Source organism: Dipteris shenzhenensis, chromosome 10 (genome assembly GCF_047967505.1).
Source record: "Dipteris shenzhenensis isolate YYH24624 ecotype China chromosome 10, Dip_SZ_1.0, whole genome shotgun sequence".
In the NCBI taxonomy this organism is placed as follows: domain Eukaryota; kingdom Viridiplantae; phylum Streptophyta; class Polypodiopsida; order Gleicheniales; family Dipteridaceae; genus Dipteris; species Dipteris shenzhenensis.
Window position 1 is genome coordinate 54279169 of NC_141605.1, and position 27772 is coordinate 54306940.

General features: G+C 42.8%; 1 pseudogene; it reads right to left on the reverse strand.

Moving 5' to 3' along the window:
* Positions 1–22479: 22479 nt before the first annotated feature.
* Positions 22480–24367, reverse strand: LOC147897985 (G-type lectin S-receptor-like serine/threonine-protein kinase At5g24080; annotated as a pseudogene).
* Between the last annotated feature and the right edge of the window lie 3405 nt (positions 24368–27772).

Genomic DNA, 27772 nt, shown 5'->3' on the forward strand with positions numbered 1-27772 from the left:
GATGATGCTATGGCACTGTTACTTAAGAGTATGCCTAAAGATTATGATCACATAGTTACCACTCTGAAAAATCTTCCTAATCCTAATCTTGAAGGTATTATCTCTGCCCTCCAAGAAGAAGAAAGGCATATGGAGCTCAAGAAAGGCAATGACACTGCTTATGCTGTAAAAGTCCAGAAGGGCAAGTATACCCCTTGCAATCACTGTGGAAAGACAAATCACCTTTCAAAGGACTGCTTCAAAATTAATCCATGCAAGCACTGTGGCAAGAACAACCATAATGAGAAGTTTTACAGAGCCAAAGCAAAACCAGAAAATGCAAATCTACTTTCAGTTAATGAGCCTCCACAAGATGAGGCATCCTTTGAAGATTATGCATTTTAAAACATCTCTATGTATGCTCCAGATCTCTCTTTTTATGTCAAGGTACTCAGCCTGGATAGTCCTCCAAAATGAATGAAATAAACTATTATGTTTTGTAAACACCTCTGGTCACCTTATGATGTAGGCCATGTGTATGTTTTGCTCCATGGTACCTCCTGCAGACATTGTGTGCATGTACATGCAGGGGAGATAGCCATTGGAAAGTCTTTTTGTATCCCTTTTTGTTTACCTTACACCCATGGGAACCCTTGCTAGCATGAGAACCTAGCCATAGATTTATCCTTGACCACCATGAGATGGCATGAGAAACTATGAGACTAGATGTATCCTTGACATAGCCTGAGGCATTCCCTTGAGGGGGGGTTAACTGATTTGGTATGCGCCACGTGGAAGGTACAATGCGTACATTTTTACAATCCCTACTAGCACGACTGCGGCAAAGCTATGGTGCACGTACTAACGAAATACGTGTGTGGACTTATCTGTTGGATATGAAACTTCGCACGACTCTTAGGCTACCCTAGATGTACATCCAAGCAAGATTTGGTCTCCAACTGATTTGGTTTGCGCCACGTAGAAGGTATAATGCATACATTTTTACAATCCCTACTAGCATGACTATGTGTGAAAAATGGCGCACGTAGTAACGAAATATGCATGTGGACTTATCTGTTGGAGATTAAACTTTGCACGGCTCTTAGGCTACTGTAGATGTACATCCACGCAAGATTTGGTGTCCAACTGACTTGTATGCGCCATGTGGAAGGTATAATGCATACATTTTTACAATCCCTACTAGCACGACTACGTATGGAAAATGGCGCACGTACTAATGAAATACGCACGTGGACTTATCTATTGGGGATGAAACTTCACGTGGCTCTTAGGATACCCTAGACGTACATCCACGCAAGATTTGGTCTCCAACTGATTTGGTTTGCGCCATGTGGAAAATGCGTACATTTTTACAATCCCTACTAGCACGACTACGTGTGAAAAATGGTACATGTACTAATGAAATATGCATGTGGACTTATCTGTTGGAGATTAAACTTTGCACGGCTCTTAGGCTACTATAGACGTACATCCACGCAAGATTTGGTGTCCAACTGACTTGGTATGCACCACGTGGAAGGTATAATACGTACATTTTTACAATCCCTACTAGCATGACTACGTATGAAAAATGGTGCATGTACTACTGAAATACGCACGTGGACTTATCTGTTAGGGATGAAACTTCACACGGCTCTTAGGTGTACATCCACGCAAGATTTGGTCTCCAACTGATTTGGTTTGCGCCATGTGGAAGGTATAATCCCTACTAGCACGACTAAACCCTAAACCCTAAACCCTGAACCCTAAATCCTAAACCCTATTGGGGATGAAACTTCACATGGCTCTTAGGCTCCCTAGACGTACATCCACGCAAGATTTGGTCTCCAACTGATTTGGTTTGTGCCACATAGAAGGTATAATGCGTACATTTTTACAATTCCTACTAGCACGACTAAACCCTAAACCCTAAACCCTGAACCCTAGATCCTAAACTCTGTTGGGGATGAAACTTCACACGGCTCTTAGGCTACCCTAGACGTACATCCACGCAAGATTTGGTCTCCAACTGATTCGGTTTGCGCCATGTAGAAGGTATAATGCATACATTTTTACAATCCCTACTAGCACGACTAAACCCTAAACCCTAAACCCTGAACCCTAAATCCTAAACCCTATTGGGGATGAAACTTCACACGGCTCTTAGGCTACCCTAGATGTACATCCAAGCAAGATTTGGTCTCCAACTGATTTGGTTTGTGCCACGTAGAAGGTATAATGCATACATTTTTACAATTCCTACTAGCACGACTAAACCCTAAACCCTAAACCCTAAACCCTAGATCCTAAACCCTGTTGGGGATGAAACTTCACACGGCTCTTAGGCTACCCTAGACGTACATCCATGCAAGATTTGGTCTCCAACTGATTTGGTATGCGCCACGTGGAAGGTATAATGCATACATTTTTGCAAGCACCTTTTCAATGCTTAATGTTTACAATTATGACACATGGCATTATTTTTAAAATATATTATGTATTAGATGTGTGAATTGAGATATCTGAAATTCAAAATCATACTCTTAATTTTAAATATGCACATGGGGATGAAACTTCGCACGGCTCTTTAGTTTAGTGTAATAATTGCAAGCATTGATATATACAAAATTCAATATGATATTCAAAATGATAAAGTTTATACTTCAATACTTTTTCAATGCTTAATGTTTACAATTACTTCACATGGCATTCTTTTTTAAATACCTTATGTATTAGATGTGTGAATTGAGATATTCGAAATTCAAAATCATACTCCTAATTTTAAATGTTTATGTTAGATTTGAACAAACTATAAACTGAGATAAACAAAGTGTGAAGAACATCATGAAAGTACGAAAATGCTCATACATCATAAAAGTAAGAACAATATCATGAAAGTACCAAAATGAATCTGTACATCATCATCATCATCATGCAGAAGTGCATCCCTAAACAAGAAATGTGTGAAGCCTAAACAATCATCTTGAATCAGAATCTGATAACTCCACATATGATCCTCTAGTCATCCTCTGACGTGGCTCCTGTATGACCCGCTGCCCAACCGTCTGCTGTGTGCCGTCAGGCAAAGCCGGATCACTCATCACTTGCATGAGATGGGCCAGCCTCATCCTGATGAAGAGGAGGGCATGCTGCACGAGCCACCGCTGATATCTCTGGCTCCCTCGCCTCCTCTATGTATGCGCGTCTCAGCTCCCATAGTCGTGCATCTGTGAATACTCGTGCCTCAAATCCAGCGCGAGTAATCGTCTCTATATGTAGAAGACGCTAGTCTCGGCCTCGCCCAAGCTGCTGCTCCACCCACTGCTGCAATGATGTCTGTAGCTCTGCCTCTCGCTCAATACGGCGTGCCTCTTCTACTCGTGCCTCGTCATCTGGCATGAAATCACCATATGAAAAGCGTCGTGGAACGCACGCTGCAACCACCGATGTATCAGCACCCTCCTGCATCAGCAACGCTCTCTGTGCCTCCTCCCTATAGTGCTCTGTCAAGACAATGCGGGCGAATGGATCAATGGCCTGACGATGACCAGGATACAGATCATCCATGCCTAGTCCTCTGTATGTGGCCACATCAATGTTAGCAAAGCATACAGGGCACACTGATCGTGCCACCATGTGGCGGGTCATGCAATGGAGATGTGCGATGTGGGCGCACCCTAGTCCAAACCACCCTACGGTGTCAAACTCCTTGTGGCAAAGGACGCAAGTGGCAGTAGGAAGCTTGGCTATGACTGCTGTGTCTATGGGTGTCCTAGTCGGCACATCTACAGGAGGAGCGGGGTATAGGGCCACGCTAGGGTCGATCCTATGGCAAGATGGATCACGACTAATATGCCTCAACTACAAAATATAGTGCTCCGCACGATGGTATGCTATGCGTGTTCGAATCCTCTGCTCCTCCAAATCTACCTCCAACAGTCGTACATGAGACTCCATATCCTGACGCAATAGATGTGCCTGCAATGCAAACATGATGCATACATGGTGAGAATTAACCAAAAAACTTCAGTTCAAAACACGCTACAAAAAAATAAACTAACATAATCAAAATAACTATCCTCGTCCCTAGACTCGGCCAACGATGCCTCCAACTCTGCAATCCATGCGTCTCGAGCCTCCAACTCGTGTTGAGGCGGTGTAGATGTGGGAGGTGGTGTAGATGTGGGAGGCTCCATCGATGATCGAGGTGGAATCGAAAGTGATCTCGATAGGGCAGAAACCATGTGCTGCAAGGATGATGCCACTGAATGAACATCCCCCCTAATCCATCCTCCAACAACTCGCAATGCCTCGTGTCGATGCCAAAAACACCTGCAGTCTGACGCTCCTGACGCCCCATCCTACCATGTCCCGCTCCTGATCCTGGACGGGTACTAAGGTAGTCTACCCGATGACCAAGCACAAACTCAGCGTATAGTTGCATGGCAAATGACCTGGCTATCCGACGGTTGTGAGGCAATCGACTACCATTCGCAACGAAAATTCTTAGATAAATGTGTGCTGCTATGATGGGGTGCCTACAACGTAAAATATGCAAGGGGAGCCTTAATCATGGTCGCATCGCCTCAGTGTGACCATCCCAAAATATATCCTCTAAGGTCTGCCTGTGATGTGACTCACGCTCAAACAACTGTCGAATGGCTCTCCAATCCAAGCCATCACCAGTGATCTCTACCTCAGCCTATGCCTGAAAGCTATCCACAACGTCCTCAACTGTGTCCAATCGACCCAGAGCCTCAATAACTAAATCTAGACTCGCAACCAAGTGAGGGGGTGCCCTAGCATCCTGCAGTGCCCTCATATCAGCTCTCAGAATCTCTATCTGCATACGAATAGTGGTGCCAGAACCTGTGCTAGCGCATGCACAAAAAAAACACATGGAAATTAATATTCTATTTGGGTAATGAAAATAATATTCTATTCAATACGACTTATAATCTATTTACGTAATGAAAACTATTTGTACGTACTCCTTGATGAGGTAGGATGTCGTTGGGATCATCCTATGCACCTACCGGTAGATGGGCCAAATGTGGCTCAATATTATGTTTATCAAACTCAATATTAATAAAAATTCTTAATTTTGATTAAAATTTTTTCAAACTCTAGTTGTTGCATTTTTAAACTTAGATGTCTCAAATATTTTTTCCTTATATGTTTCCCTTTTTTTACTTTTTATCCAATATGAAACTTTTCCACATGTGGTGTAAGGACCACATTGTCCACTTATGGCCCCTATACTAAGGACAGATAGTGGAGAGGTTTGGTTAATAAGACCTTCTTTGAATGCTTTACTGCCTTGGGTTTGCGATAGATATGGAGGAGATAGAAGGATACCTAATACATTACTTTGAATGATACACAAGCAAGGCGCATCTAGTATTTCTCAGACTACACATTAAAAAAGAGAGCGGGTTGACACTACAGACCTTTTAAAGCGAGAACTTTGAGAAAATAATTAGGCCTTTTCAATATTATCTATTTTGGTTGGGCAATCCACCTCAACTAGTGGCCATTCTTATAGATCATCACTTGGTTCCCATGCCTGGGGAGAGAGGAGCGAGTGTGTAGGTGGCTAATTGTGTGGAGACGTCCTTGTACATCTGAAATTCCTACTACTCACTATCTTCCAACCCTGACTCCTCTGGGTGGTTGGGGTTATGTAGCCACTCGTTCTGTTCCTACATGGACATGATCAATGCCCGTTCCAGTGCAAAGAGATCTTGCAATGTTTGGATATGGTGCTCATAGCCTTTTTGAGTCCATGCTTGTTGTGCCTCTGCTTGCGCTTGTTGCTCTTTTGTCGTTGGAGGCCAGACTCTGCTTTGTCCACCTAGTCCATCTTGAGCTTGCTGATTGACAGCTCTAGCTCCTCAACTTTTGTGGGGTACTCCTCTACTCAATCTAGGGCCATTTTCCCTGTGGCTTGGGAGGCTCGGGGGGGTCACTCATCATATGTAACCCTATCACGTGAGTTCAACAGAAGGATTTTTTTTATTTCTCAAATTTACAGAAATAAATATACATAAGGGACTATTTAAAATAGTTTTGGAAAAATTTTACAGATTTATATAGAAAAGGGGTACATTTTATTAATGAAATTTTTTACAGATAAGGGACTTTAAATATAGGCCTTGAACGCACGTGATATAGAGGGTTTATACATAGTGACCCCCCCGAGTTGGGAGGTGACCATTAGGGTGTGGCTATCACGTGCAGAGAGCTATGCTTGGAGGAGAGTCATGGAGAGTTGCGAGGCCTGTTCTAGCCATCTCTGTAGAATTGTTCATGCCAATTGTGGGAGATGTGCCATTTCCTCGAATAAATTTTGCTCCATTTGCTCAGCACGGGAGAGCTGCTTTGCTGTCATGTGGCTATAACCACTTAGTACCTGATAATGGGGTGTGCTGCAAAACTATATGGCCTCTGTGAGGCTTGACCATGGAGAGGAGGAGGAGCCTATGATGAAGGAGGTGGTCTCATGAGGATGGGCCATGAAACAACTCTTAACCAACTATATAATCTATAATATTCCACATAAAGGTTGATAAACGCACACCGCTACCTTAAACTCTTATTTTCTTTTTTTTGAAAAGATGATTTTGAAGACTAAAATTTAAACGTTTTTTTATTTAAATAAAAATAGCACCAATTTCAAAAATAACATAAAACCTACTTTAATCTCTCTTTTTTTAAATAGATGAATTTAGAAAACAAAATATATACATTTTCACATTTTACATAAAAAATTACTTAATTAAAAAAAAATATTTGAAAAAACTTTAAAATGCATTTGAAAATTTGAAATATTTTATAATTAGATTACATATTCCTATAAACTAAAATAATATAAAAGCTACTTTAAAATCTTATTTTCTTGTTCTTAATACATGATTTCTAAAAACAAAATTTAAACGTTATATTAAATTCAAAACTTCAGTAATTTGTAAACTTCAGTTATAAATTTTTTTTAATAGATTATTTTAAAAAACAAATTATATACTTTTTGACATTTAAATAAAAACTTCACTAACTTAAACTCTTATTTTCTTTTTTTTAAAAAGATCATTTTAAAAAATAAAATTTAAAAGCTTTTTTATTTAAATATAAATAACACTAATAAAAAAAATATCTTTAATCTCTTTTTTTTAAAAGATGATTTCAAAAAACAAAATATATACATTTTCACATTTTAAATAAAAAATTACGTAATTCCAAAAATAATTTAAAAAAACTTTAAAATGCATTTCAAATTTAGAAATATTTTATAATTATTCCTATAAACTAAAATTTAAACATTTCTTTATTTAAATAAAAATAGCACTAATTTAAAAAATAACTTTAATCTCTTTTTTTAAAAAGATGATTTTGAAAACAAAATATTTATATTTTCACATTTTAAATAAAAAATTACGTAATTCTAAAAATAATTTAAAAAAACTTTAAAATGCATTTCAAATTTAGAAATATTTTATAATTATTCCTATAAACTAAGATTTAAACGTTTTTTTATTTAAATAAAAATAGCTCTAATTTAAAAAATAACTTTAATCTCTTTTTTTCCAAAGATGATTTTAAAAAACCAAATCTTTACATTTTCACATTTTAAATAAAAAATGTCGTAATTCAAAAAAAAAAACTTTAAAATGCATTTGAAATTTAGAAATATTTTATAATTATTCCTATGAACTAAAATTTAAACGTTTTTTTATTTAAATAAAAATAGCTCTAATTTAAAATAACTTTAATCTCTTTTTTTTCAAAGATGATTTTAAAGAACAGAATTTTTACATTTTCACATTTTGAATTAAAAATGTCGTAATTCAAAAATTTAAAAAAAACTTTAAAATGCATTTCAAATTTAGAAATATTTTATAATTTTTCTTGTGAACTAAAATTTAAATGTTTTTTTATTGAAATAAAAATAGCTCTAATTTAGAAAATAACTTTAATCTCTTTTTTGTCAAAGATGATTTTAAAAAACAAAATTTTTACATTTTCACATTTTAAATAAAAAATGTCGTAATTCAAAAATTAAAAAAATAAAATAAAATGCATTTGAAATTTAGAAATATTTTATAATTATTCCTATGAAACGTTTTTTTATTTAATAAAAATAGGTCTAATTTAAAAAATAACTTTAATCTCTTTTTTTTCAAAGATGATTTTAAAAAACAAAATTTTTACATTTTAAATAAAAAATGTCGTAATTCAAAAATTTCAAAAAAACTTTAAAATGCATTTGAAATTTAGAAATTTTTTATAATTATTCCTATAAACTAAAATTTAAATAAATTTTAGCAGAAAAAAAATGCTACATTAAAAAAACCCTACCTGGACTCTCCCGCTCCATCCATCTCCGTCGCTGTCCGTCGGTCGCTCTCCGTCGCTGGCGCAATTCTATCGACATCCCACAAATCCGAAATCAGTTGATGAGGAGGAGCTCGATTGAGGTATGAAGAATGAGGGGGGTCGCTCTCCTTTTATAAGAAAATTTAGGGTTTCCCTACCTCGATTGAGGTATTTCACATGCAACATACATATCGCTCCATCATACCTCGATCGAGGTATAGACATGCCACGATACCTCGATCGAGGTATTTTGACATGCCCATACATCTCGGTACATCTACCTCGATCGAGGTATAGACATGCCACCATACCTCGATCGAGGTATGTCAGTAGCAGCCGGATGCCACATGTCTCGATTGACGTATTCGACATGCGGCCAAGTCATCGGTCCAGCATATCTCGATCGAGGTATGTCAGCTGCCCTATCGGATGGCACATACCTCGATCGAGGTATAGCTGGACATGCCACACTACCTCGATCGAGGTGTAGCTGGATTGCCACGATATCTCGAACGAGGTATATGTGGCATGTATAGGTGGCATGCCAGCAAACCTCGATCGAGGTATAGGCTCGGTCCGGTGAAAAAAGCCCAGCACCTCGATCGAGGTATTGGCTTGGCTCGGTTGTCCTCGTGTGTGATTTTCATTGGAACATATACCTCGATCGAGGTATTGCAGACCGAAGCAAAACCTTTGTATTTTCACTCGAGCGGGTGTCACACTCACCCGAAAGTGGTCCAGAAGTGGACACCCTTAGCTTGCTACCACCCAGCGATGGAGAGAAAGGGCTTTGTAATTCATCTACCACCGAAAGAGTCCTTTTTGGGCAGGGATCCAATTTTTAGATCTATAGAGGTAGGGAAGCATTGTGAGAGGCTACGCATGGATGGACTTTAAGATGGCCGGTGGCAAGGAGTTGTTGGATGGCAAACACCTAAGTTGTTGGGCATTTACCACTTCTTAAGCATCTGGCCTCGACCATGCTCTCAAGAATTTACCACTGCTTCAGCATCTAGCCTCGGCCATGCTCTCAACAGCCTCCATATGAAGTTGGATCTCTATGTTTAGAACCCAAGTGGCCACCAAGGGTTTGAAGTACTCAGATCTGAGAGATGACTGGCTTTACTTCACAGGCCACATAGGGCCCGAAACTTTGAGTGTGGCGGCAATGTTTTTTGAAGCCACCGGATTCAGTCTAGCACATTTGTTCACCTCTTGCCCAGTTGGAGTGCCCATAGAGATTGCACTATATTGATTTGAAATGCAATATAGAAAGTCCCGTGGCCACCCTTTGCATCCATTTTTGGCCCTTCATCATCTCGAGTCATTTCCTGCAGGAGTGTTTTGCGGGACCTTGACAATTCTCATGTTAGAACACATCAAAAATCAGGCACTGCTACCCATTCTTAGGAGCTTCTTTCTTGAGGCTAAGGTCACCAAGAGGTATCTGTCTACCTTCGTCCTCCATATCAAAGCTTTTGAAGCATATGTGTTTGCCCACAAATGTACTTTTGGACAGATAGTGAATTGAAGAAGCTTGATGAAGTAAGAAGAAGATAAGTGCTCTTGCAAAGAGAGAGAGAGAGAGATTTGGCTAGAGATGAAGGCTGAAACAGGCCCAGGCACATGGTGAACAAATGCAGCATGGCAGCGACTATCAGGTCAACAAGGTTTGGGGCAGAAATGCTCAGCAAGTCATTGGTGAATTATAGATAGAAGTGCAAGAAAGCAATTCTGAAACCAAGACCTTGGTGTCTTGGTGAGGATGTTTGACCTTGAGATGTGGTTGGATGAGGAGTTGAAAACTTTTGTGAAAGTGAAGGATATTGATGAGTGCTTGGAGTCATCGAGGTGCTAGCTGGTATGGCTGACGTAGACGAGGATTCTTTGCCAGAACCTATAGATTCCTTGACATAGGAGGGGGCTACACATGGAAGCTGGGAGCTCAATGCAAGCTCATGGTCTAGGTAATCTGGATTTATGCTTGGGATTTGATTTCTCGAGTATGTTGTTTAATTGCGGACTTGACAGACCCTGAGGGTATGGTGTTTGGAGAAACTCAAGCAGTTATCCTTTCAATAAGGGGACATTTGGAGGATGCTGGTGCCTAGAGTGCTGAAGTTCAAAGGTGGGTACGTGATCCATCGGGTCCTACCAAAGATGGACGTGTGTACCAAGTTGGTTTGCTTGCTGTGAAGATTGTGGGAGAGAGGGAAGGAGTCTCACTTGCGGCTTTCTCACATACACAATGGGGGAATACACACAAAGGTGGAGGCTGAAAACAGTTTTCCTCTTCTTAGTTGTGTAAGCCAAAAGAACTCAAGTACAAAGAAATAGAAGAACCCTATATGTGGGTCTCAAACCAAACTCAACTAACTAAGGTGGCATACTAACTGAGCCACAAACTAGAGTAGATAAGGATAGCTATCATCCAGCTATTATTCGTGGGCGGTGTACCAACCGCATCTCCAGCTAACAGGTCGGTGACATAAATGCACAACAGTCACCCTGGCATATCGCGAGTGGAGCTCAATATCTCAACACTCCCCCTCGAGCTCAATCCCAATTCCTGCACACCAAGCAGGTCTCTGAACTTGCGCAGCTTCTCTGTGCCCAATGCTTTCGTGAAGATGTCAGCTACCTGATCCTCTATGCTGACATAAACTAGATCAATGAGACCTAGTAAAACCTTCTCCCGCACATAGTGATAATGCACCTCAATGTGCTTTGTTCTGGCATGAAAGACTGGGTTCTTTGCCAAATGTATACTACTCATGTTGTCACAATAAATGACAACTGGCCCATCTGTAGACTGATGCATATCATAGAGTAGCTTATGCAACCAAGCTACCTCACATGCAGCCATTGCTGCACCCCTGTACTCAGCCTCTATGCTCGACAAGAAGGCAATTGTAGGCTGTTTCTTGTTGCTCCAAGTGACTGCAGCACTCCCAAAAGAGAACACATATCCACTGGTAGATCGTCTATCAGAAATGCTACCAGCCCAATCAGCATCAGTGTATCCATGCAACTGTATCTGAACCCCAGCCTCATAAAATAGTCCATACTGCAATGTGGACTTCACATACCTGAGTATGCGTCTAGCTGCATCCAAATGTGGTTTCCTTGGAGCCTGCATAAACTGACTTACCAACCCAATAGCATAGCTCAAATCTGGCGTGGTAATAGTCATGTAAATCAAACTTCCTACTATGCGTCTGTACATAGTAGGGTCTTCCAGAAGCTCACCTGCATCTGTACTCAGCTTCACATTCTGCTCCAAAGGAACTGAAGTAGGCTTACAGCCTGTCATCCCATATTTGGACAGCATGTCCAATCCATACTGCCTCAGCAAGAGTTGTATCCCACTTGGTGATCTAATCACCTCAATGCCCAAGAAATAACGCAGCTCTCCCAAATCCTTCATCTCAAACTTCTGCCTCAATAGCATTTTCACATGAAGGATATCTTCATCACTATCACCTGTGATGATCAACATAAATGACCAGCAGCATAATCCCTTTCTCTGTTTTTCTCACATAGAGTGAGAAATCTGCCTTGGAAATCTGAAAGCCAATAGTGACAAGATACTGTCCTATCTTGTCAGACCATGCTCTAGGTGCTTGCTTCAAGCCATACAAGGCTTTCTTCAACCTGCAAACAAACTCAGGATGAGTAGCATGAACATAACCTGCTGGCTGCTCCATAAAGACCTCTTCTTGCAAATCACCATGCAAGAAGGCATTCTTTACATCCATTTGATGTAAAGACCATCCCTTTGATGCAGCCATAGCAATGGCTGCTCTTACGGTTGCCATCCTTGCAACCGGGCTGAAAGTTTCTTCATAATCAATGCCATATGTCTGTGCATACCCCTTGACAACTAATCTTGCCTTGTATCTATTCACAGAACCATCTGCATTGTGCTTGATCTTATAAACCCACTTACAACCAATTGCATTCTTGCCTTTAGGCAAAGGCACCAATTCCCATGTAGCATTAGCATCCAAGGCATCCATTTCTTCATCCATGGCTTTCTCCCACTTTTCATTTCCCATGGCTTGCTCAAAAGAAGTGGGTTCTGGTTCCTGTATCACTTTGACCATATAGGCATAGTGAATGGCTGTAAATCCATCATATTTTAGCCTATCCACAGGATACCTAACCCTGGTAGACCTGCGCAAAATAGGCTCACTTCCAGGTGCTCTCAAAACATCCCTGGTCTTCCTTACTCCAGGTGTAACAACAGAAGGAATACCCAACTCATCATCAATGCTCTGTTCTGAGCCACTGGATTCACCATCCACATAAGAGTGACCTGCATTCACATCAAACATGGGCTGATCTACCTTCTCTTTTCCTTTTCGTGATACCTGCGTACCACTATCTACATTGCTTTGAGGGGATTCTCCTGATCTCAATCTGCCTGTCCATGGCGAAGTATGTGAACCATTGGTAGAGGACACTCCAGGTCCACTGATATTTTGTGATTGCTGTTGTGCATTCTATGTAGCATTACCATTTTGTGCATCTACATCAATCATCACATTTACTGGTTTATACCAGCTACTCATCTCATCAAAAACAACATCTCTGCTCATTGTGAACTTACGTGTAGAAGGGTTATAGCATCTATACCCTTTCTGCTGCAGAGAATAACCAATAAAGACGCACTTCTCAGCTTTTGGATCCAACTTGGACCTCAACTCATCTGGCACATGGACATAAGCAATGCAACCAAAAATCTTCAAATGAGAAATATCTGGTTTCCTACCAGTATACATCTCCTCTGGCGTCATGCCATGTATTGCTGTAGTGGGAGTCCTGTTCATTATATAGACTGCTGTAGCAACTGCTTCAGCCCAATAATAATCTGGTAGATCTTTTTCATTTAGCATAGCCCGAGACACCTCTCCAATATGCCTGTTTTTTCTTTCTGCAATTCCATTTTGCTGTGGGGTATGACTGCATGAATATTGCTGCTTTATACCATGCTCCTGCAAGAACCTTGCAAACTCATTTGAGAGGTACTCTCCCCCTCCATCTGACCTTAGGCATTTTATTTGCAGGCCTGTTTCTTTTTCAACCATAGCTTTGAAAGCTTTGAAGTGCCCAAACACTTCACTTTTCTTTTTCATAAAATACACCCACAATTTTCTGCTGAAGTCATCAATAAATGTGACAAAATAGTGACAGCCTCCAATAGATGCAGCTTTTGTAGTCGACACATCAGAGTGGATTAATTCCAATGGTTTTTTACTCTCTTGAACATGCCTAGGAAAAGGTTTCCTTGCCTGTTTCCCAAATTGACAGGCTTCACAAATCTTGTGCATTTCTGCAACCTTGAATTTTGGCAATCCTGCAACAATATTTTGGGCTTGCATTGATTTAAGTCGCTGTATATTAACATGACCAATGCGTTTGTGCTAGATATCAATATCTGCGACTACACCGGTCCCATGTGCAAACATTGCTGCACTCAATTCAGGCATGTCTGCATCCAACGTAAACATCCTGCCCTTCTTCTTTCCTTTTGCTATCAAGCGACCATTATTTTTCATATCCTCAACAAAGCATCCATGAGGATTAAATCTGACCTGCAAGCCCTGCTCAACCATCTGACCAACAGAAACCAGGTTCTTGGTGATGTTCGGGACATGAAATACATCAGACAAGTATTTCTTTTTCCCATCCTGCATAGACAAAGGAATTTTGCCAATCTGCACAATAGGATGTGCAGTATCATCACCAGTCTCCACAAATCCTGGTTTTTCCATTTTTCTTGCATCCTGCATCCATTCAGCGTGACCTGTCATGTGGTTTGACGCACCCGAGTCAACATACCACACATCACTGCTTTCTTCTGCACTTGTTACAGAATTTGTCATATGCTGCACCATAAACAAATGCTCATTTCTATCATCGCCCTGTCTACTAGAGGATGCATAATTGCCTTGCTGCAATTTTCCACTCATAATGTCATTCTGCTTTTTGTAGCAGTCTTTAGCCATATGACCCATTTTGCCACAATAGTAGCATTCAACATTGCTGTTTGCATTTTGGCTTCTCTGCCATCCACCACGGCCTCTTTGGCTCCCCCTGCCTCTAGAGTTACCACGTCCTCCTGCATAGGACTGGTTTTCTTGCGTTTGCTGCATATTCTGATTTCTACCACGGCCTGCAGATCGGCCTCCTCTACCTCTGCCTCTACCTCTGCCAGCATTTGAGTAGAAGACAGTTTCTTTTGAAGTTCCTGCTGAAGAAGATGCACCCCCATTTCTCTGCTCTTCAGAAATTAGAAGAGCAATCAACTCCTCAAAATCAGGAAAGTTTTCACGGACGGCAATGGATGTCCGGAACTGTGCATAATCCTTTCCTAGACCATTCAAGGTCACAGAAACCAAATCGTCATCATCCACTGGCGACCCAATGGAAGCAAGTGCATCTACAATTTTCTTCACTTTCATGTGGTAGTCATTTATGCTCAAATTTTCTCTCTGCACATTGTGCAACTCCTGTTTGAGTTGCATTTTCCTGGCTTGCGTATTTGTGCTATACATTTTTGCCAAAGTATCCCATGCCTCCTTTGGCGTATTTGCATCCTGAATATGCACAATCATGGAGTCCGAAATACTGATAGACAGCCAGTACATAACTTTCCTGGCTCTCTCATGCCATCCTTTGAATGCCTGCATTTCCTGTTGACTGGGAACATTAGGAAGAACAGGTTCTTCTTCATTTCTTGTAATGAATTCCCAATAGCCTTTTCCCATCAAGAAATTCGTCATTCTAAACTTCCATGCCTGGAAGTTGTTCTTGTCAAGCTTTTCAGTGACAATCTGTGAAAGAGAATCAGATGCCATTAGAGAACACTGCAAAAAACACAACTTTTGCCACACACGGGCAGATCTGCAAAACTGACGAAAGTGGTATTTCACCACACAGTCACTTCCTAGTGACGATTTTGCATCAACAGGCAACAGGCATGAATCTGCAACTCCCAATATCTCTGCACACAGGCATACGATGCAATTTCTGCGGCACCTTTCCACCGACTAGCCGCGCAGTGGTCGCACAGCAAAAAATAGGGCCTTTTCCTGAGTGCCTGCGAAGAACTTCCGCCTTCAAAACGGGCCCCGAAACGGCCTCAAATCAGAAAATACTGCGCTCTCGCCACACCGCGAAGGGCGTCTCAATCTGAAACAGTGCACTCCTGCAATTCTGGCTGTGCTACCTGCAGAGATTTGCTCCCAAACTCGAAATAGGAAAGCAACACTGGTCCTCTTACCAGGACACCACGAACTTGGCTTGCTTTCTTGAGCTCCTTACCACGAACAAGGCTCTGATACCATGTGAAGATTGTGGGAGAGAGGGAAGGAGTCTCATTTGCGGCTTTCTCACATACACAATGGGGGAATACACACAAACGTGGAGGCTGAAAACAGTTTTCGTCTTCTTAGTTGTGTAAGCCAAAAGAACTCAAGTACAAAGAAATAGAAGAACCCTATATGTGGGTCTCAAACCAAACTCAACTAACTAAGGTGGCATACTAACTGAGCCACAAACTAGAGTAGATAAGGATAGCTGTCATCCAGCTATTATTCGTGGGCGGTGTACCAACCGCATCTCCAGCTAACAGGTCGGTGACATAAATGCACAATAGTCACCCTGGCATATCGCGAGTGGGGAGCTCGATATCTCAACACTTGCATGGGACCGGACCTGCTGGAGTAGGAGGCACTGGTTAAAAGAGCAGGAAGTAATATAGACACCGCATTGTTCCAAGGGGCTACAACATGGGCGTTGCGTGAGCATCTTCATTGATGAGTTGGGATATGAATGAGATGTGTTGGTAAGTGGGGTTGTTGGGAAATTCCTCCCCATCTGTAAGCCTCCATATGAGGAGAGCTTGGGGGAGGTGGACCTAGGGTTAGGGCTACCACATGGGTAGCTTATCGACGGCTATCATGTGGGTAGCAAACTCAGAGGGAATACAAAGAAGAGGGGGCTGCCACATCGGCAACATCTAGGCTACCAGGTGGGCAGCATACAAGCAATCAAAAAAAGGAATATGGGGCTGTCCCATGGGTAGCACATAGGCTTCCATATGGGCAACACAATCATAGACTTACCCGGCCATGAGTGGAGCTCTTGGTGGAGAGATTCTGTATGGAGAAAACATGTGACAAGGTGGAACCGTTCATAGTAGTTTTGGGCAAGATCTGGAGCTTGGAACATGTTGACTAGAGAATGGAGGCCTGTGCAAGACTGTGTGGACATCCTGGAGCAGTCAAGTTGAGATTGGATGGATTAGAAGAGCTAGTACAGCCTAGAAGTGCATGGATCTATAGTTGCCTTCATGACAGGTGTCTACAGCAGCATGTATGAGGCTGGTACGGTAGATCTAGGGCAAGATATAGCACTAGTACAGATGTGAAACAGTAGGTAGAAGGCTGGAGCTGATAGGCGATTGGTAGGAGTAGACCATGGGCTAGAGTTCCTGGGCTAGAGATCAAGGCTAAAACAGGCCTAGGAAGATGGCGAACAGATGCAACATGGGGGCGATTATCAGGTCGGTAGGATCTTTGGCAAAAATGCCTTGCAACAGGGCATTGGTGAGTTATAGATAGAAGTGCAAGAAAGTAATTGTGGCAAAGCAAAAATTCAAGTCACTTATATCGTATAGATGGCCTTGCAGATGAAGAACCAGTACTACGTGGTCATAGGCAAATACAACATTTGTCTTCTATGTCTCTTTGCCATGAGTAGTCTTTCTCTGTATGCATTTGAGGGTTGAATAACATTGCATTGTTGTTTTTTTAATGGTGTGTTGCAGCTTCTACTCCTTGACGTGGTCTGCTTTCCTCTTAAGGTCACATTGTACATATGGGCCTACTAGACCATGGATGTCACAGGTGGTTGTTTCTAGTAGAGGTGTAGGAGTATATTCACCCCACGAGTGTATGGATTTTGTATAGACCCAGGAGCAAGGGAATATATGCTTTGTATAGACTGGGAAGTATATTCATTTTGTATAGATCCAGGAGCCAATATATTCATTTTGTGTAGACTTTGGAGTAAATTCATTTTGTATAGAGTTGAAGCCATTATATTTGTTTTGTATTGAGTCAAGAGAGATGTATAGTATATTCATTTCAGTAGGGTTATTTTTTTTTGTATAGATTCATGGGGATATTTGTTTCATATTGATTCATAGTATGTTTGTTTTATTTGGGTCAGCAAGCCTTTGCTTGCATTTTAAGATTAGAGCATCGTGTCTTGGAAATCTCGCCCTTCTCGGATGTTCTCTCTTGGAATGCACTGATCTCGCAAGATACACATAACAGGGCCAAGGTGAGCAGGCAATGGGTGCATGCAGCATGAGAGCTATGATATCATATTGTGCTGCTCTTATGGACATGTATACATTACAGGATACGTATAACAGAGATAGGGTGAGCAAGCACTGGACTATTTTTGAACTTATGCAACATGAGGGCTACGATATAATATTGTGCTGGGCATTGCTCTTCTGGACATGTATGGCAAATGTCGTGCTCTCTCTCTCTGTCTCTCCCCCTCAGTGCGCAAGTCCCTTCTCGAAATTTTCGCTGTCTTGGAATGCATTGATCTCACAGGAACAGCACAATAGGACCAAGCCCATGGTCTTTTGGCAATGATCTTTTGGACATGTATGCCAAGCGTGTGCTTGAGGAGCTTCGAGCTCAGAATGTTCTCTCTTGGAATGCATTGACAAGGTCAAGGTAAGCAAGCACTGGATTGTTTTGAAAGCATTTAGCATGAAGGCATCCCTCCAAATGCAATGACCTATGCTTGCATCTCTAAAGCCTGTGGTAGTTGCGAGAGAGAGCTGTCTGCAAGATATTATCATGCAAAATATTATGTGTGCTTGAGGAGCTGCCTTCGCGAAATTTTTCTCTCTTGGAATGCATTTAAAGCCTCTCTCTCTCTCTCTCTCTCTCTCTCTCTCTCTGCCTATTTTGAATGCATGCAACACGAGGGTGGCCCTTTGGATGCAGTGATCTGTGGGTGTGCCTTGAAAGAGTGGGAGATGTAGAGAGAAAGAGAGAAGGAGAGAGTGATGGAAGCAGTGAGGAAAGGAGAGAGTGATGGAAGTAGTGAGGAAAGGAGAGAGACAAAGAGTGATGGAAGCATCTGCAGAGCCCATGGCCATGCTGGCTACTGCCAGCACACATTGCCATGTAAGCAACCACATTAGCTGCCACATAGGTAGCCAAGTCGGCTGTCACATAGGTAGTCAATGACAGTAGACAATCATACAAACACACCACATTAGTGCACAATAGCCACATCAGTAACGTGGCAGATCGATGATTGGAGTAGATGTAGCCCGACCAGCTTGGTCGGGACAGATTTGGCTAGGGGGTTGCCTGCCTTGGTCGGTCATTTCTAAGGCCCAAGGGAGCCTATAAAAGGTAGCCGCCTTGGCTTGAAGAGTGCAGCCAATAGTAGTATTTTGCAGCTGAGGTCAGGCTAGGATTAGGAGCAGTGAATCTCGTTCATCCTTGGCGTCTATAGGACATCTTCTAGGCCCCTTCATTTTGGATAGCAGCAGTAGCATTAGAGTCTGCATCAAAGCATCCCTCTTCTGCTTATCTATAGTGAGGGTTCATCCCTCCATACGGTACTTATTCTTTGAGTTGTATTCAGCCCTATTGGGAATACATTTATGTTGGCAATGGGAAGGTCACCTCCCCATCTATAAGTTCCCAAATGAGGGGAGCATGGGGGAGGTGGACCTAGGGCCAGGGCTACCACATGAGCATTTGATTGGATGCCTTTGTGGGCAGCATGCCCCGAGGGAAAAAGAAAGAGAGGGGGTTGCCACATGTGCAAGCACCTCACAGCAGAGCAAGGGGACTACCACATGGGGAGCACATGGGTAGCCATGTGTGCAACACAAGAAATGAGTACCTGGCACCAAGATGGACAACAACAGGCTGCGTATAGAGACTGAGAAAGACCACGATGTTGTCAGCATGGGTACAGCTTGGTACGGATGCTTGGAGCAGACTATACAGAGGTCCACGTGGCTTGACAAAAGGCGGATCCAAGGCAGGTAGGAGGTGCAGCTGTGGTGCAGATCTCTAGGTGTCTGGACAGATGGCAGGGAAGATGGAGCAGATAGGCGAGGGTTATGGGCAGGTGGCAGGCCTGCAATAGGCCCTGGGATAGGGCAGATATGCTAGGCACCCAGGTGGCTAGGACCAGCAGTAAAAGGGCTGGCCATGGGGCCTTAGATAGAGCCCTACTGGGTCAGCCCAGTAGGTAGGTCAGCCAATAGGGGGGGCTGCTAGGTTGGCCCATTTCCCCCTACTGGATCGGTTGGTTTTGGGCCTTATAAAAGGGCCCCTTCTAGGGATCATAAGGCATCACTTGGAGCAGCAATCCAAGAGTAGGAAGGCCTACAATAGGCCCTAGGATAGGGCAGGTGGCAGGCGTGCAGTGGCAGGCGTGCAATAGGCCCTAGGATAGGGCAGATATGCTAGGCACCCAGGTGGCTGGGAGCAGCAATAAAAGGGCTAGCCGTGGGGCCTTAAATAGAGCCCTACTGGCTCAGCCCAGTAGGCAGGTCGGCCAATAGGGGGGGTTGCTGGGTCGGCCCATTTTCCCCTACTGGGTCGGCTGGTTTTGGGCCTTATAAAAGGGCCCCTTCTAGGGCTCATAAGACATCACTTGGAGCAGCAATCCAGGAGTAGGAAGGAGCGGCAATGCAATAGCAAGGAGTAGCAACAATAGGTCCATCCTTGGGCCTATACATAGGAGCTGAAGGAGACGTACAAGGGTTGTAGTCTTAGCTCAAGGTGCTGCCCACCTAGGCTGGCTACCCGGATAGCAAGGTGGAAGGGAGCACTGACAGAGACTCTACATAAGCTCAGTGGAGCATGCAGTATTAGGGATCTAGAGGTGACAGTAAGATAGTAGTACAAATTTTTGGTAAGGTCAGAGGATCATGTATTGGTGGGACTCTAAGCCTCTCTTTTGGTAAGGTCAGAGGACCAATAAGAGGTGGAGTGGAGGGAGAGCCCTTTCCATCTTGACATGCCATAGCAGAGGCACTTGGGCATCACTGTGTAGGAGCAAGGCAGAAGAGAGAAGCCATCTACTAACACAAGTGAGGACTCAGAGGCGGCAAGTCATGACTGTAGACAGCAAGCAGATATGAGTTGGGAACTTTGGCAATGGGACTGACCAGGAATGTGAGAATAGATTGGTGCCAGGTGACTGGTCTTCACAGCTAATGAGTGATGGAGTGGAGTGGAGAGTGTGCATAGCAAAGAACAATCACGCAGATTGGAACAGTCGAGCTTAAGGATTGGCTACACACTGATAGAGTGGATGGCAACACAGAAGAGCATGGTTGGCAACGCAACAGACAGAGCACAGTGATTGACCTCTTTTGCTGTTTTATCAACAGTAGAAGGGGAAGCATAGTCTGGATGAGGGGTTGCGAGGCAGGCACGTGTCGGTCCACATGGATGCACATTGTCTATCAGACAGCCATGAGGCGAGTTGCTGACGTGCGATGCCACAGCAGTGAGCAGTTTAAATAAAATATTTTTTTTTCAAAATTTTGTGCTTAGTTTATATATTCACACACACACACAAACACACACACACATAACATTTTTAAAACCTTTTAATAATCCTTTGCCAAATGCTTTTCATTTAATTTTTATTTCTTTTTGAAGGTGAGAGAGAGAGAGAGAGAGAGAGAGAGAGAGAGAGAGAGAGAGAGAGAGAGAGAGAGACTTTATATTATGTATACAATATTTACATTTCATGTTTAATTTATATATATATACACTTATATAAATTGCCTTTTAAATTAATCCTTTTTTAAATGCTTTTCATTTAATTTTTATCGCTTTTTGGAGGCATGAGAGAGAGAGAGAATATTATATATATGATATTTATTTATATTTATACATTTCATGTTTAGAGAGAGAGAGAGAGAGAGTAAACATACGCGCACACAAACACACACACACACACACACATGTGGGTAACAAGGCAATAGGGTGGGTTTATGCTTTATTTTCAAATATGTGGCACATTGTGAGGGCTCTAGAAGATAGGCTCAAACAACTCCACATGTAACAAGAGAGGCTAAGACACAAGCTTGACAACAATGTGTGTGGAGTGGGCATGCAGTGAGTTATTGCCATGAAATGACACATGTGGCCTTTGTGCAACAAGCTACCACCTTCAAGCCTCTAGCCATACCCGCACACGTGCGTGTGCACACACACATGTATGTACATTTATACGTACATACAAATGTACATACGTATGTATGTACGTATGTGTGTATATATGTATGTCTATACAGATAGAGACATGGTGCAAGATCGATGGAATTGACACACTTATGTGCATGGGTGCAGATATTCTAGCCATGTGCATTCAAAGGTGCACATACATCACATGAACATATACAGACACTTATAGGGACACAAGCACACATGTACATGAGTACACAATCATATTGGATTGCACATGGACATATAGATGCATACATCCACTTGCATTGGCCTACACATAGACACACATGCAATCATCCACAATGCACAAAAAAACCCACACACTCCTAAGCAAACATACAAACATTATCATCATACACACACCTCTTCTTTAAAAACAAGCTTCTCCAAAATTGCATTTCTTCAATTTTAGGACTTGACTTTAATTAACGTCAATTTAATGTTCAAATAAAAATTCTTCGTGTGTGTGTGTGTGAAATAAATAATATATATTTTATTTATACCTTCAAATGAAAAATCAATATATAATAATTAATGTGATGATTGATTATAGTCGGTCAATTTAATTCAATTAATTTAGATCATATTTTTAATAAATGCACTCCCAGGAATTCATTTGGATTTGATTAGAAAATTTAATAAAAAGTTTACAAATGTTGAGATCTGTATGTGTGTGAGAGAGAGAGAGAATGGAGATACAATTTGAAAATTTCTTAAAGTTCTAAATAAAACCTTAAATTTAATTCCTCGAAATTAAAGGCAACTTATGGTCTCAACTTTGAGACCCAGCGAAGCGGGTCTGTAACCCGTCGTAGATGGGTCATGCTACTAGTGGATCGAGAATGAGACGACAGCTCTTTCTTGATTGCCCTATGCCAGGATTACACCATTCCTCGTGCAGATACGTGATGCCCCGTGCTACACCCACGCAAATCTGAAATCTGGTGTGCCAATGCAATGCAATATGGGCCGAGGACTTCTGGAATAAGATTTCATCCAGACAGCCATGCTCCATATATTCATACACTAACATCCTGTGGTCGTCTTCTGCACAATATCCAACGAGGCGATGCAAGTTGACGTGATGGATCCTACTGACTGTAGCAATTTCTGCGCGGAAGTGTTCCTCACGTCGAGAAACGCCTTCTAAGCGTTTCACTGCCACAACTTTGCCGTGTGCAACACGCCCTTTATAGACTTTACCAAAGCCCCGACGTCTCAAAATCTCGGTGAAATTGTTTGTTGCAGCTTCCAACTCTCTGTAGGAAAACCGGATGGGAGCTGCAGACACACCCGCCAGGTCCCCGTACTGAAGCTTCACATAGCGCACTTTGCTTGCGGTTCTCCGAACAATGCAGCTAAGCACAAGGGCAAAGCAGAGCAGTTGTGACCCTATCGCCACGGCGAATGCTACTACTAGCACTTTAGTGCGCCTTTCGTTTTCCTTAACACTCGTTTCATTTGAGCTAGGCGGCACCTGCCGCGCTTCAGTCGAATTAGCAGGCTGCCAAAGAGAGACGGAACTCCAGTTCGCCCCAGAATCGGATAAAGGACTGAAATTTGTAGGATCGGAATCGGAGATCTTTAGAAAGGCACGAGATCGTTGGGATTGAATGGCGTAGCCATTCTGAACTGCCATCGATATGAGCGAGCAGACTGCAATGCCTGTTTGCCAGTAGACGGCAGCGAGACAAGTACAATGAGCGGAGCACATTTGCTTACACTCCGTCTCCGTTACATCCGTAACATTGAGATAGTCGCTGGGAAAATTTGTGCTGTCGAGCACAACGTATTTGGTGGTTGAACAATTGTTGAGGTCGTAATTTGGAAGGCAGCAACAGAAAAGCCGGGTGGACAAGTGCCAATGGGTTTGTAGGTGCAAACTCCATAATTTCCACACAGTTGATCGACGCGGGTGCATTCATCTGTGAAGGCAACCCAAACCCTGACCCACCGCGAGAAAGCTCCGTCCCAAGTGTACATACGTAGATTGCCATCCATGTCCAGCGTGACCCTGCGGATAGCTGAGGAGCCGAAGTCATCAGCATTAATTAGTTGGAAGCGCAAGACTCCTGGGCTGTTGAAAGCGTGGATGGTTCCGTTCTCATAAAAAACCCAGCTGCCCGTGGCGGTGAGCCCGACGGTCAGGTAAGGCGCGTAGTGGGAGATCTGGAGTGAGCCGGAAGGGGTGAAGGTCATAGAGTAACGTCCGGTTGCGAAACTGTCGGAGCGCTTCTGGGAAAGGAGCGGGGGGAGGAGGCCATGGTAAAGGGCTGGCGGGGAAGGAGAGTGTCGGTGGGGTGTTGGAAGCTCTCCCAGACGGAGGAGTTGGAGGAGTTGAGGAGGAGGAGGTGGCCAGAATCGAGGAGGAGGGCGCGGGAAACGTTGAGGTGGGAGGTGTGGGAGGACCAGATGAGGCGGGTGGTGTCGAGGAGGAGGAGGTCGCCGGAGGCGGAGAGGGAGAGGGAGGCGGAGGGGGAGACGGGGGTGTCACGGTTGGCGACCCAGGCGGGATGGGCGGTCGGCGAGGAGACGAAGGAGATGGCGAGGTAGAGGGCAGAGGAGGAAGGCGGCGGAGCAGCAGAAGACGAGGGGCTGCGAGGACAGCGCTGCCGCCGCAACCACCATATTTCCTTTCTTTCCCTTTGACACCATTTAATCCCTTCGTCACGCTTTATCTCGTCACATATACAACTAAAAATATTCATTTATTTTTTCTTAGTCTATATATGTGATGAATAAGAGAGAGAATCTAAGACGCTGACTAAACGCAACGACGTGAAAAATGTTGCCTTCGTTTCTGTCATAATTGCCATTTTCCCAACATCTTTGACCATTGCACTTGGTCACTATCATGAGCCTCTCTTGTTTTTCTTCATCGATGGGCCTCTTCCTTGCATCTTCATCGTCCGCCGCATGCTATTCAAGGTCCTTCTACCTTTTATTCAAACCAATCCACATCTTCATGGCGATGGGTTTGGTTGGAAATGTGGGAAAACAGATGATAATGAGCATACCTATCTTCATTTTCATTGCTTCTACGCGTCATGGGCTTCTTCCTCCACACCTTCTTCTTTCTCTTATTCATGCTTTCAGCTACATTTTCTTTCTTCATACTCACGCACCACCTTCTTCTTAATTCTTCTCTTTCCTTTTAGTCGTGGGGGCTTCTTCATCCACAACTTCTTCTTTCTCGAGTATTCATGATTTGTGCTACATTGTTTGACCAAACCGGTCACTATCATGAGCCTCTCTTGTTTTTCTTCATCGATGGGCCTCTTCCTTGCATCTTCTTCGTCCTCCCCATGCTATTCAAGATCCCTCTACATTTTATTCAAACCAATCCACATCTTCATGGCGATGGGTTTGGTTGGAAATGTGGGGAAAACAAACGATAATGAGCATACCTATCTTCATTTTCATTGCTTCTACACGTCATGGGCTCCTTCCTCCACACCTTCTTCTTTCTCTTATTCATGCTTTCAGCTACATTTTCTTTCTTCAAACTCACGCACCACCTTCTTCTTAATTCTTCTCTAGTTTCCTTTTAATCGTGGGGGCTTCTTCATCCACTTCTTCTTCTTCTTCCTAGAGAATTCATGATTTGTGCTACATTGTTTTTTCGAACCAGTCATCATCACCATCTATCTAATAATTGACCATCACATACAATATTATGGAGATCATAGAGATGGGTTGATCCAGCGGCAGAGGATGATCATAAATAAGATGACAACTAGTTGGAAAAAGAATGCACACGGATCTCTTGAATAAGAGAAAGAATGATGTACCGTTTAAACTCTAACACAAGGAAAATGAGACGAAAATGATGGTGTCTCACTCAACATAAGGAAAATGAGATGAAGATGCATTGTCATTGGTTTTCCCAACAGTTTTAACCAAAATAATCACTAGACTTATGTCGTCTTTTTGTAGTCATGGGCATCTCCTTCCTCCTATTATTCAATCTCTCTCTTTTTTTTTTTCCAAAGAAAGGAACCTTCTATTAATGCTTGAAGATTTTCATACAAGACACCAGCCCCGAAGGTGCTGAGTATGGAAAAAACCGAAAAAGGCTATGTTGTCTCTATGCCAACATGAACTTAGGTAGTACAGAATGTGTGTGTAGAGTAGCGGCAAAGCTCCACTTGTACTTGCATAAGGCTAGAAATAACCTCTCTTAGGAATCCTCAACATGCAAGTTCTACTTGCGATTCCTACATGCGAGTTCCACTTGCAACTCCTACATGCATGCAACTTCTATATGCAAGTCCTACATACAAGTTCTACATGGGAGTTCTACATACAACTCCTACATGCAACATGCAACTCCTACATGCAAGTTCTACATGCAACTCCTACATGCATGTTCTACATGCAACTCCTACAAGCAAGTTCTACATGCGAGTTCTACATGCAATTCCTACATGCAACATGCAACTTGCAAGTTCTATATGCAAAGAGAGAATGTCTTACAATTCCTACATGCAGAGAGAGAAGCTCTCCAACTTGTATAAATACCCCATAATGGAATGAAGCCCACACTCTTTGGGGCATTGTGTTGAGTTCTACTATAATAATATTCCAAGCAATTGTCTCAAGTGTCCATGCTTCCTTGCACTCCACGTCCAAAAGCATGTCCTAACCTTGCAACTTCCCCTCCCGTCTCCTCCAACCTTACAACCCATCCTCTCTCTCTCCTCCTCCCTTCTCCTCCTCCCTCCTCCTCCTCCTCCTCCTCCTCCCTTCTCCTCCTCCCTCCTCCTCCTCCTCCTCCTCCCCCTCCTCCTCCTCCTCCCTCCTCGTCCTCCTCGTTCTCATCCTCCTCTCTCCTCTCTCTTCTTTCCCCCATGCTCTTACACCTTCTTCCTCTCTGACTCCTATGCTCCCCCTAAACCCTTAGTTCCTCAACCCTTAACCTCCATGATCTATGAGGGAGACGAGTTCTCCATCATGTACTCTACCTTGAACCTTGGATCCTTCTTCTAACCTTGGAACCTCTTCTAAACTCTGGAACCTCCTTCCAAACTCTAGAACCTCTCTCTAAACCTTGGACCCTCCTTCTAAACCTTGGACCTCCTTCTAAACCTTGGAACCTTCTTCTAAACCCTGAACTTCCCTCTAACCCTTAAACTCCTTCTAAACCCCTCAACCCCCAATGAAGGTGAAAGCCTTCATTACCTCAACCATGATGGTACACGTTCCTTTTACACATGCATGCACTATGTTTGCTCACTACACTTAAGCCTACATCTCTCATCGGAATATGACTCAAGGTCCTAAGCTACACGTATACTACAAATGACAACCCGGATATATCTGTAGGTGACAAAAAGCCTCAGAACCCTGCATACTGAGAATACCTTGCTCTTCCTGCGGAAGCCGTGGAAAAGAGCCAATATTTGGCGCAGCTGTCGGGGAGACTAGCGTCTCAAGTAACGAGTAAACATACGCAGGTATGTGTAAAAAACAAACTACTTTGAACTTTCATGAACATATCACTCAAGAACCAGGAGAGCTAAATTTTTTCCAACTCCAGTATAAAAAAAAAAAAAAAAAAAAAAAATCCTAGCTCAAACTGTTCGTTACTGATTTAGGAAAATGCATGTTTTCTAGAAAAACAGCATCTCAAGGAATAAATCAAACCATGTGATGGTTGTGAGAGTGTAGAGCTTGAAATTCTAAACATTTCTCCTTTTTACAGAAGCACATTCTGACACAACCACCAAAAGTTATGGGCAATCACAATGATTAAAGGTTCTAAAATGCCATAACCCAAAAGAAAAATTGAAACCACCTCCCTAGTCAAACGTGGACAAATTCAAAGCTGCACATGTATTTGACTACTTAAACATGGGCAAACTCAAAGGTGCACATGTGTTTGATTAAATCCAGAGCTCCCCCTCCTTCCCTATAAAAGTGCACCCATCCCTCTCATACTTTTTCTTTCACATCTTGCCTCCAACCTCTTTCCCATTTCGAGCCCTACGCAAAATACTCCTCCCTCTCCATCAACCACCACCCTACTCCCATCCTCACATGGTGAGTTACTTCAAGCCCATCTTGCAGCGATAACCTAGCCATCCACCCATCGTCCATTCGTCCTCAACAAT